A 13,195-nucleotide genomic window follows, 5' to 3' on the forward strand; every position below is an offset into this window, starting at 1 on the left:
AGTTGCGCGATCTATCTGAATTTGACCGAGGGCAGATTGTGATTGCCCAGAGGCTCGGCACGATCGTTTCGGAAACTGAACGACTTGTCGGGTATTCGAGGAGTGCTGTGGTGAGTCTCTCCAACACGTGACAAAACCAAGGTGCAACCACATCCAGACGCCGTGGGGTTGGGCGGCCGCCTCTCATTACAGAAACCAGATATCGTAGGCTGGGCAGACTAGTAAAAGAGGACAGGCGGCGAACTGTGACGGAACTGAGATTAGATTTTAAAGCTGGCCAGAGTACAAGTGTGTCTGAACACACAGTGAACCGAAGACTTCCTACAATTGGTCTCCGCAGCTGACGACCCATGCATGTGCCAATGTTAACACCACGATATCGGTAACTACGACTAAAATGAGCACTTGACCACCGGCACTGGACATTAGCGCAATGGCAGAGCACTGCATGGTCTCATGAATCCCGATACCTTTTCCATCATGCCGATGGAAGGGTGCGAATCTGTCGTCTTCCAGGGAACAGCTCCTTGACATCTGTTCTGAGGGATGGATACAAGCTGGCAGTGGCCCCATATGCTCTTTGGAACATTCACGTGCGCATCCATGGGTCAAGTGAACCTCGTTCAAAGCACTAAGACGGCCAAGGAGTACCGTTCACCAGTTGCACACCACACACACTCTTTTATGATGATTATGTTTCTCGACGTCAGTGGCATTTTTCAACAGGATAATGCACCATGTCACAAGGTCATGAGTGCGATGGAGAGGTTCGAGGACAATAGTAGCCAGTTCCAGTTGGTGTGTTGCCCCCCCCCCCCCCCCAACTCACCAGATCTGAATTCGTTCGAACACATCTGGGGTGTGATTGAAAGTGACGTCAGAGCTCGTCGCCCTCCTCCCCGGAATTTACGCGAATCAGGTGACTTGTGTGTGCAGATGTGGTGCCATCTCCCTCCAGCCACCTACCAAGGCCTCATTGCTTCCATGCCATGACTCGCCGCCGCTGTTATCCGTGCCAAGAGGGACATATCAGCTATTTGGTATGTGGTCATAATGTTGTGGCTTATCAGTGTAGATACAATATACTGTACATTAAAAGGTATGTATCCTATGTCCGTTCGAATGTTTAACAGAGTATCGTGTAAAAAACTGAAGTACAAACTGTAAGAATTTGAAGTAAATCGTTTAAGAAATTTTCGAGCTCTTTGTTCAACGTTTCGTCTTTAAAAATATGGAACCGTGTCCGTCCGAACGTTTATTAGAGCATCGAGTAAAAATCTGAGGAAAATCAGTCAAGAACTTTTCGAGATTTTTGCTAACAATGTTGCCCCTTAGTATGTCTGTCCAAACGTTTATTAGAGTATCGCGTAAAACTCTGAAGTAAATCGGGCAAGAAATTTTCGTTATTTTTGCTGACAACATTCCTCTTTATAAAGTATATTTATTTATTCATGTACCACATATATTAAAAAAGATGGCCTACGTCCGTCTGAATGTTTATTAGAATATCATGTAAAAATCTGAAGTAAATCGGTCATATGCCTTTCGAGATTTTTGGTAGGAACATTAAACAACGATTTGTGTTAAACCACAGGATTATTATACATATTTCGACGCAATAAGTAGGCATGTAAGGAAATCACATTTAGTAAGACAATAGGACCGAATGTGAGGATGTAGATGTTACGAGCGGTGTGTCCCCAACAAGGTATTAAAAAAAAAAAAATGGCATGCAAGTTGCAATGTAGTGGCTGAACCAGGTAGGAAGAGGAAACAGTCCAGGAGTCAGAGTCATTGCAGTAGGCCGTGCCAGGAGGTGCGGTACGTATCCAGCAAAACGATGGACAGATGTAACTTGGAATTACCATGTAAGTACAAAGTATATTGGAACGCCAATACGTGTGAACGCTGGGCAAATATGGCTAAGGTTGTAACATATTTTTATCGATTCGATTATGAGAGCACCACTCATGTATCTTTGCCGTAATTTTGTAACCTCCCCACAAAAAATATAAATATAATTATATCGTTCACATTCAGCGTAACCTACCAACAGTTTACTTCCGTAACCTTGGAATAATAACGTGACTGATTTCTCAATAAAACTGTGGCTCACTTATAACCTTTCAATAATTGACTGTGAATTTAAACTGGTAAATTTTGGACGTCAGCCGTGCTGCGTCATGGCCCTGAAAGATCATTCTGAATAAATTGAAAATTCTTACCTCAATAAGGTCGCCGGATAACGCATATATATCTGCTCCTATAAGAAATTTTTCTAGCACAGCCGAGTGCAATACTGGCCGATAGATTTGTCATGTATAAAAAGAAACAACTGATTTTTCTTTTCAATAATCGGGATGACCAAGGATTGGAGAAATTAGTAAATTCTTTAAATTGAAATGAATGATTGTCAAAAGTTACTTTTTACGAGAAACATTATTATTAAGAGATTTTTTAAAACATTTACATGGGACTTGATATAACAATACTACACATGCACGACGCTGCTTTTACCTTATACTACAACACTCACGCTCCGCCATCGCTCCCCATGACCGGCGCAGCCAACTCGACACACACGACTGCTAGCTACTACTTACTCCTACTGCTGACAATACTGCTCTCTGGTCTGAGATTCTCTTATACCTTACATATCGCAGGAAGCGCGTGAGTAATCCATCGAAATTACATCTGCTCGAGTGCGCTAGCGACAAATTCCTTAATCATCGACCTCTTACAATTTCAATTGTGATTTTTCTTAAGTTACTCTCAAGCCAATTCCTAATAATTACCATAGTTTTGGTTTTGGAAGATTATGAGCTTATATTTATTTAACATAACTGTTCTTTATCCATGATTATTTGCATGATAGGATTATTTGCTTCCTTCCCATTGTGTGAGTTTGCAGGTGGCAATATGTGCAGCCCTGCTTATTCTCCATCAATTGGCTCTTAAACGACATTGACTGTTCCTATTCTGTATCGTTACTGGTGAAGAGAAATTGCGTCTTTATGCTAACATAAGGAAGGGAAAGGAATGTTTGAAAGCAGCCAGTCCCCGTACAGAGACCTGCACGTACCCATAAAAGATAATGTTATGGACTTGATGGGATAGTGACGGTGTTGTGTGCCATAAATGCTTCCCAGAAGTGTAACCATCGCTGCTGGCACTTACTGCCAACAACTGAGATGCCTCGCAGACGCAACCCAAGAACAACGACCAGGAAGACTGCGTCAAGTGATGCTATTCCACGACAATGGCCGCCCGCATTCTGACACACTGACAAAAAGCACTGTACAGGAGTTGGGTTGGGGAATCGTTCCGCACCCACCTTATTCCCCAGATCTTGCGCCCTCACATTTTCACGTTTTCCGCTCTATCGAACAGCCATGAAGGAATTTCCGTTCCGGATGAAAATGCGCTCCGAACATGGTCGACGAGTTCTTCGCCGCAAAACCACATGATTTCTACAGTCGCGGAATCGAGAAGTTACCCCAGCGTTGGCAGATTGTTGTAAATAGTGAAGGACAATATGTTATTGATGTCTAAAGTTTCTGATACGTATATCTGTTGTGTTAATTAAACTTATGCAGAATGGCAAAGCTGGGGCTCATGATGGTCTAACAGTTGACATACTGAAGCTTACAGGGAGGAAACAGAAAAACATCTGGCTTAAGTCTTTACTTCGTGTATACAGAATGGCAGCATCCAAACCTGCTGGAACAAAGCAAATATAACCTTACTTCATAAGAAGGGAAGTATTCACGATCTGAAGAACTACCGCCCCATTAGCTTACTTTCTGTTATATATAATGTGTTCACTAAAGTCCTGATAAGTCGCATTAAAATAGTAGTGGAGACTGCACAGCCCATGGAACAAGATGGATTCCGCAGTGGTTTCAGTACAATTGACCATACAAACACACTGCGGGAGGTAATTAGTGGAGCCAATGAGTATTAAATGCCACTATACATAGCCTTCATTGACTTCGAAAAAGCCTTTGATTCTGTCACCCACACTGCAGTCATACAAGCACTGGACGAGCAAGGAGTCGAAACAAAATATATAAACATATTGTGCAACATCTGACACGTCTGTAGCATCTATCAACATATGAAAAAACAAGTGCGAATTTCCCATTGGGAAAGGAGTAAAGCAGGGCGATCCTATATCCCCGAAGTTATTTATGGCAGTTCTTGAGATGGCTATGTCCAAAATTGTTTGGAACAACAGAGGAATAAGGATAAACGGTAAAAGCCTCACCAGCCTGAGATTTGCTGACGACATCGTGGTCCTAGCTACCAGTCAGATGGAAATGCAGTCCTCTATAAAAGACTTAACGGATCGTTGTCAGGAAGTTGGACTTAAAATAAATCACTCTAAAACTAAGGTTATGCATAATAATTGGGTAGCTGCAGGACAGGTAACACTGAACGCAATATCCTAAATAATGTTACAGGATATGTTTATCTGGGGCAATTAATTGACACAAAAGGGGATTTGAAACCTGAAATTATTCGTCGAATTAAACTGGGTTGGAGGGCTTACGGAAGAAATGCAACAGTTTTCAAATGTAACATGCCGGTGTACTTAAAGAAGACAGTTTTTGGTCAGTGTGTCCCACCGGTTTTAACGTATGGGTGTGAAACTTGGACTTTAAATGAATTTTTCAAAAGGAAACTTAGAACTGCTCAGAGAGCTATGGAAAGGTCAATGTTAGGTCCCACTAAGAAAGATCGACAGAAAAGTGAAGACATTCGAGCAATAACAGGAGTAAAAGATATTATAGAGCGGGTTAAGACTCTAAAATGGCGGTGGGCAGGACATATTGCAAGAACGAAGGATGGAAGATGGACAAAATCAGTTTCAGGGTGGAGTCCCAGAGAAAAACGAAGACTACCAGGGAGACCACCTGATCGCTGGGATAAGGAACTCAGGAAAGTTGCGGGCTTCAACTGGCAGAAGACAGCAGCGGACAGAGATGCATGGAAAAACCTCATAAAATGTATTTAATAACTTAAAGAGGCTACATCTTGTATAGATTGAATTAGCTGAACAATAAATAAATAAATTAATTAAACTTATGGAAAAACTCTAAGAACTTTGCACCAAACAAGAAAAGCATAAATATGTCAACACGTGTTAATGAGAATTATTTCAGCAGATTTATTTTACGAAAAAATAATTTTTGATGTTATTTGGTATAACGAGCTAGAAAAGGCAAAGCAAAAAGGTGCTATTTAACGTGTTCTAAATGTTATCTGATGTGTTTTAAAGTACATGTTTTCTCAAGCAAATAAATGTATATGTTCTGAAATGTTCGGATAACGCGTTTCATATTCTCTGAGTCGTCGGAGGTGTGAAGAATTTACCGCACGACCTTTGACAACAACTTCCATCATGAGTTCTGGTTTGCTCATTAATTAACTCTATTATCACTGTTTATTACTACATTCTCTTACCATATTTCGATATTTTTGTAAAAAGGATAGCCTCTGATAGCGCTTTCACCGTTCAAATGCCAACCTGCACTACGGACAGCTCTCACAACACACACAATTTTTGCGCTGTCGTTTAAACGAAAATGACAACTCGGATCAGACGAGACTCGATAGAGAAATTAAACGCCAGGGGCCTCGCAGTAGACTCACTTGTCTCCAGTAGTCAACGGAGGCAAGAAAGTCGATGGCGTAAAATATCCCCCACCTCTAAAATACAGTACATGACTGCAGGCTTTCTCGGCGTATTCCAATGATGAAATCTTGTCGGATGATCAGCCGAGTGGCGACGTCGATTTGTAACAACGTTTCGACGAGTTTCGTACCCATCACCTTCAAGCGAAGTCTGTGCTTAAATAAGATGGGAACGAAACTCACTGAAACTTTGCGACAAAGTGACGCCACCACTCGGCTGATCAGCCTCAACCTTTGAAATTTTATCGGTGGAGTTCAGGTTTGCTCAGTAGACCCACGACCAGCGCCGTACGTTGGCAGTTTATTGGCGAGTTACACCCTACAGTTCCGAAGTTCAGGATTCCGAATCACAAGGAAAACAACCACCTTGAGGAGGGAGATAGGAGGTGCAGTTCCGAAAACGGCGTCTGCGTAGGCGGGGTTATCTGGCGGCGGCGGTAGGTCGGCTGCAGTCACGTGGTGTGCGTCACGGCGTGCCCTTGACCCTGGCGGCCGGCCACCGCGTAATCGTTGCCCCACTGTGTTCCAGGGAAAGTGGTCGCGTGACGCACTCTATCAGGAAGTCTGCTTTGCTGTACTGTACCACACGGCGAGCAGTCTTTGCCTTGCGAAGGCGGAAACATCGGGCAACGGATGTGAGTCACCGTCTCCCAGAAATGACAGCAACGGCGCCCGAGGCGCCAACGTGCTGTTCCCTACCGCGAAGCGCAGTCAGAAATATTCCTCACGTAACAAACAGGAAAAGCGGCTACGCATATCAGCAGCGTAATGTACCAAAGAAGTGTTCAATATGTGTGAAAACTCATGGGACTTAAATGCTAAGGTCGTCAGTCCCTAAGCTTACACACTACTTAACCTAAATTATCCTAAGGACAAACACACACATCCATGCCAGAGGGAGGACTCGAACCTCCGTCGGGACCAGCCGCACAGTCCATGACTGCAGCGCCTTAGACCGCTTTTTTTGTTGCATTTTGTTCGTTGTTGATCGTTGTGTTAGGTCGTTGCGCACGTCACATGACATCCGGTCAAGTTCGTTTGTTGATCCTTCTACTCAGTTTTTTTTTATTACAGAGGCCAATCAGCTCACTGACCGAACAAGCTGAGCTACCGTGCTGGCAATATCTCATTTTGTTCTATATTGTTCGTTGAATTTGTTCGTGACGGAGGCCGACGACACCCGTTTAGGTCCACTCAGTTTTTTTTATTACAGAGGGTAGCTAAACCCTCTGGCCGAACACGCCGAGCTACGTGCCAGCTTTTTTTTTATCTTTGTGTTTGATCGTTACGGACGTCACATTACATCCGTTCAAGTTCGTTGTTGATCCTTGCACTCAGTTTTTTATTACAGAGGCCAACCAGCTCTCTGACCGAACACGCTGAGCAACCGTGCCGGCTGGTCCTAGTAAAGTTGTACTTGCGATCTTTTGCGTGGCATAGACTAGAAACACGTGTAAAAGAATAATTTAATCGACTGAGCTAACCAATCTGTCTTCACAGCTTCAAATCTGACAGTGCCTCACTCCTGCTTTTCAAACTCCAAGTGTGACTCATTCTAGAACACTGCTCAAGTCTATGGGACCAGTACCAAAAACTTGTGGCTGGTTAATGTATTTCCTACAGTGTAAAATATCTCATAAAGTTAACAGAGGATACTGAACGTTTATAAACAGGGACAAAACGAACGGTCACAAATTTATCTGACTCTTGGGAAGAGCGTGCGGACATACTGAGAAACGTGAATTGGCAGATACTTCAAGACAGAACCCAACTATCTCCCGAATGCTTTGTTACAGCCAGAATCAGCTTTAATGGATAGTCCCTTTCCATAGCATCCGTGAAAACAAGAGTAGACAAATTAAAGTATGCACAGACGCGTTTAAGCAATAATTCTTTCCGTGTTCCATGCGCGAATGAGATGAGAAGGAGCCATTCAAACAAATTTAGGGCTTGCAGCAGGTCGGCTTTCAATTAATCGCACGCTAGTTCGTCGGGGTACGTGCCAGTCATTTCAAGTGAGCCATCGAAGACTGTTGACGATCTTTCCTTTTTGGCATGTTGTGTCCAAAGAGTGACCGCCTTTGGTGATTTTTTTCTTCTTGAGTGGCAAGGTGTGAGGAATGGTTTCACTTTACTGCGTATCGGCTCGCAAAGGGGCCGGGGCTCTCTGTGGATTCTTGAGTCCTTTAAGGGTGTTGGTTAGGTAGTCGTACGAGTGATGGACGGTAACTACCACGAATAACTGGAGATTGCATCATCTTTGATGGTTCTGTGGAGGTGCAGTAATGGCTCGAGGCACCTTGTATTTGTGCCAACGTTGTGGTGGGGCCTGGCCTACATTCGCAAGTTGGTGGGCATTTCCCCGATACTCGTCTAATTTGTGAAAAAGACGAGTTGCCTGGTATTTTAACTTTTCAGCGACGTATTTTTCTCCAGTCAGCCCGTACGTTTCTCTCGTTCTGGCCCACCGTGGGGCGCCTGGACTCCATTTCAAACATCTGCTTTGTAATAGTTGCAAACTATGTATATTAGAGTCACATGTTGTTCCCGAAGACGTCGAGCCGTTCAGCAGGGAGGGTTGTACCATTGCTCTGTAAAGTTTTAATTTCGTTGACGGATTTAGATTTCTGCTCGTGAAAAACGGGGCGAGCGCCCGGATCATCTTTATATTATCCAGTTTTCTATCCTGTATGTGTGGGGTACAAGTCATCCCTTTATCCAGTATCACTCCAAGGTATTAGGTCATCGTACTCCAGGGTACTGGCTGTCCATTGATGGAAAGTCGCGTCATCAGTTCCGGCCGTTTCTTCGTAAACATAATTGCTGCAGTTTTCGTAGGGTTTAGGATGATTTTGTTACTCTTTGCCCATTGTTCGGTGACCACAAGTTGTCGCTGCATCCTGTTGACAATTTGTTCGACGCTCCTTCCAGAGGTTAGGAAGGCCGTGCCATCGCCGTACAGACTGGAGGTGACGTGTTGAATGGTGGGAATGTCGTTAGTATACGAATTAAACAGGCATGGCGACACCACGGCTCCCTGTGGACTGCCAGCTGAGACAGTTTTCAGTGATGATTTCTTCCCGTCTATTTGTACAGACGCCTGTCCTGCAGAAAGCTATCAATCAGTTTGATGTAACAGTCGGGGAGACGGGTTTGTTCGATTAGTTTGACTATAAGCTTGTCACGACACATCCGATCATATGCCTTTTCGATATCCAGGAAAACTCCAACTGTGGAGTTCCGTCTATTCAGGTTGAGTTGTATGGACTCTGTGATCCGAAGCAGCTGAAGCTCCCGCCGATAACCGTGGCTGGAAACCAAACTGTTCGTGGCGGATGAGGTTATTTTCTTCCAGATAGTCTTTGAGACGCTGTAGCAGCACCCGTTCCAGTATTTTGCCGAGTACGGGCAACAGACTAAGCGGGCGGTGGCTGTCTGCCAACGTTGGGTTTTTTCCTCGTTTGGGAATAGGAATCGTCTTCACCGTCTTTCAGTCTGCAGGGAAGTAGCTGTTGAGTAAGCAGCTGTTGATAATTCGAGTTAACGACAGCCTTTCTCGGAAGATGCTTAAGATTGGTGTTGGTCATAGAGTCCTTGCCAGGCGCCGAGTTGTTCGTCTTTCTGATGAGTTTTCTAAATTCAGCGGGAGTGCTAAGAACAGGCCTCTGTTGTGTGTGGATTTGGCGGAAGTCGGCGATTCGCTGTCGGATACGGTCCTCTTCCCTTGCGTCCTCTCACCGAGCGAGGTGGCGCAGTGGTTAGCACACTGGACTCGCATTCGGGAGGATGACGGTTCAATCCCGTCTCCAGCCATCCTGATTTAGGTTTTCCGTGATTTCCCTAAATCGCTTAAGGCAAATGCCGGGATGGTTCCTTTGAAAGGGCACGGCCGATTTCCTTCCCCATCCTTCCCTAACCCGAGCATGAGCTCCGTCTCTAATGACCTCGTTGTCGACGGGACGTTAAACTCTAACCACCACCACCACCACCTTGCGTCCTCTGCATCCTGTGGGGCGGAGTTGTCATGTGGTGTTCATAGACGTCGGCATACAATTCAGCTTGGCCAAGACAGCCGTATATGAGGCCATCAAGGCCGCGTATTGCTCTCTTTGGTGGTCTCAGATGGCCTAGTGCCCTGACAAGTTGACACTCTTCCATAGTCCGGAGAAACATTTCCTCCATCTTTGTTTCCCAAAGGTCTTGTCGCCATTCTTCAGCTCGGGGGCGTAGCTCCCGGGACAAACGATGCATCGGCCGTCTATCTTCTGGATTTCTGTATCGTTGCCATCGTTTTCTGTGAGTATTCCGGCGACGCTTGATGTCAGTGAGATGAGGAGGGAATGTTTCAAATTGATGCTCATGACGAAAGATATCAGTCGCTGCACGTCAGTCGGCGAGCTGCTCTGTTCCGCAGTATATAGCGAGCTCCTAGTACACCGCGCATGCGTCAAAATGAAGTTCACAGACGGACAACACATTGTAGAGGCAGACCCCTCGCTGGTGGAACCGCGGAACTCAGCTGTCCTCTGCATTACCGCTTGTCGCTGCCGTCGGCGCACTCTGTCGTCTTCGATTAGACCACATCGTGAAGATGATGAGGTTCTATGTATTGGCCCACTGGTAGCCGCTATCGTGGCTCATCAGACTTTCCACCAGGCGTATTTCCATGAATTCTTTAATCATGGAGTCCGAAAAAGATGCTTCCGTGGTCAGAATCATAGATTTGTGACACTCCATTAGATGTCCTGTGGAAATACAGTGTTCGACAATACCGGATTTGCTTGGTTGCGAAAGGCGAGTGTAGCCCTGATGTTCAGTGCAGCGTTATTTCACAGTGCGTGTGGTCTGTTCCATGTAAGCTATACCACACTGACGTTTTGTAAATTCCGGTTCAAATGGTTCAAATGACTCTGAGCACTATGGGACTTAACTGCTGTGGTCATCAGTCCCCTAGAACTTAGAACTACTTAAACCTAACTAACCAAAGGACATCACACACATCCATGCCCGAGGCAGGATTCGAACCTGCGACCGTAGCGGTCACGCGGTACCAGACTGTAGCGCCTAGAACTGCACGGCCACTCTGGCCGGCTACATTCCGGCCTTCCGCAAAACTCACATGAGAAGAAGACCTAATAAGTGGTACAGTTTAAAATACCCTTCAAATGTGTGTGAAATCTTATGGGACTTAACTGCTAAGGTCATCAGTCCGTAAGCTTACACACGACTGAACCTAAATTATCCTAAGGACACACATCCATGCCCGAGGGAGGACTCGAACCTCCTCCGGGACCAGCCGCGCAGTCCATGACTGGAGCGCCTTAGACCGTAAACCACTGACCGCTGGGCTGTAGTTAAGCCATTTCAGAACATAGGTTTAATTTTTCAGGAAGTTCCACAGCAGCGCACAGTCCGCTGTGGAGTGCAAGATTCATTTTAGGTGGAGCATGTCCGCCGAAAATCCCGTGCAACCCAAGGAATTCATGAAGGTATTTTCATTCTATCGTTGCGAGAAAATGCGTGTTTATTTTTACCAGACGCGTTTCCCTTTATTGAGGTAAAGCGTCATCAGTGGTCTATGGTTAAAGGTATTTACAATATGATTTGTTTTTAAGATGAAAAACAGTTCGTTAATAACTTGTAGTTGCAACGACAGAACGAATATATCCTCAGGAACTGTAAACTATCTACGGTCAATATTGCCACAAAAATGAAGAATCCAAGGAATTTCGTTCGACAGACTGCTCAGAAACTTCACATTCCTAAAACAACTGCGCGCACTTTTCTGTAAAAGAGAACAGGCTACGTTTATGCTGAGTACATATCAAGTTGCTGTCAACAGGGATACATATTTACAACGGAAGTGCTGAATATTGCGTTGGCTGACGTGGTCACATTCCACTTATTGGGAACGAGCGTAGTGTTCGAATTGCAGCTTACGGCATCTGTTTGATGTTCAGATCGCGTGAAGGATATTCCTAAGGTCAGCGTGTCGTGTCCTAGTCGGGCTCTTTTTGTTCGTAGACGGCCATTATAGTGTCAGTGTACCTAGAACGTACGCCAGACATCTCATAACAAATGTTAATTTTCCGTATATTAGTTCGAATCCTGGTAGACTTCTGTTCAGGAGACAGTGAACAACTTATTACAGAAAAGTGTAGAAGAAACAAAGTGACTCTGCAATTGGCCTTTATAAAATCCGAACAGTGTTTCCACAGTCTGATTCCTTTAGGGAATCTATACTGTTTATGGTTAAAAATTACGGTGTAAAGAAATTAGACGAAGGACAGGTATGCCACGATTTTTCGTCAGTCCATAACTCACACAGGTATCAGCAGGGTCCAGTTTCCGATTGACATTAAGAAAAACTTGATTGTAAAAACAAACTTTAATTTCGCGCACGTTGTTCTGTGTCTTGCAAGGCTGTCGTGATACAGTTGTTTGTGCGTGTCCGCTGTTTGCAGCGTCAGCGGTGTTGCGTTGCTGCCCCTTGGCGACTTACCACCTTTTAGGCCCTGACCAGTGAGAGCGCGACCTGGCGGCACGGGAGGCGACACAGGCTACGGCGGCTGGTCGCACCAGCTGGCACGCTGTGAAAGCGGCCGAAACCGCACTAGCAGTTTGCGTGTTAGCGCGATTCTCGCAGCGGTAGCGATTTGGCAGCATAGCGTAAGGTGGGAGCCTTTGTTTCTGTGGTCCGGTCTGTTTTTGTGGTGGGCTTTCATTCGGTATTTCTCTTGAGATACAATTTTTTTGCGGAAATGGATGGCTCGCACGGGGACCAATTCCTTTTCATACTAGCGCTACGAAATGGTAGCTACGAGGAAAAGAGGATGTTGTAACATTGACACCGATAGAAAGAAAGAAAGCTTAGTATTGAGTCAGCAGTCTTATGAAATAACTATATCAAGTATTTTCAGATATCGCTAGAATGTTCTGAGGGTGTCACATCGTTATGATATACTACTGTTCCCACTCAAATATGAAACTTCTGTTTCACTATATTCTCCTCTAGAATTCAGCATTCATTCTGTGAAACTTATAAATAACTTACTATTTTTACCGTCGGTGCTTGGTAGAATATATTAATCATATTAAAAAGGAAAAACACCTCCTAATGTTCTGCAAAATAACATTTATTGTGCTGTTGTTGTTGTGGTCTTCAGTCCAGAGACTGGTTGATGCAGCTCTTCGTGCTACTCTATCCTGTGCAAACTGCTTCATCTCCCAGTACCTACTGCAACCTACATGCTTCTCAGTCTACTTAATGTATTCATCTCTTAGTCCCCCTCTACGATTTTTACCCTCCACGATATCCTCCAATACTAAATTGGTGATCCCTTGATGCCTCAGAACATCTCCTACCAACCGATCCCTTCTTCTCGTCAAATTGTACCACAAATTCCTCTTCTCCCCAATTCTATTCAATACCTCCTCATTAGTTATGTGATCTACCCACCTAATCTTCAGCATTCTTCTGTAGCACCACATTTCGAAA

This window comes from Schistocerca piceifrons, chromosome 1, assembly GCF_021461385.2.
Source record: "Schistocerca piceifrons isolate TAMUIC-IGC-003096 chromosome 1, iqSchPice1.1, whole genome shotgun sequence".
Taxonomy (NCBI): domain Eukaryota; kingdom Metazoa; phylum Arthropoda; class Insecta; order Orthoptera; family Acrididae; genus Schistocerca; species Schistocerca piceifrons.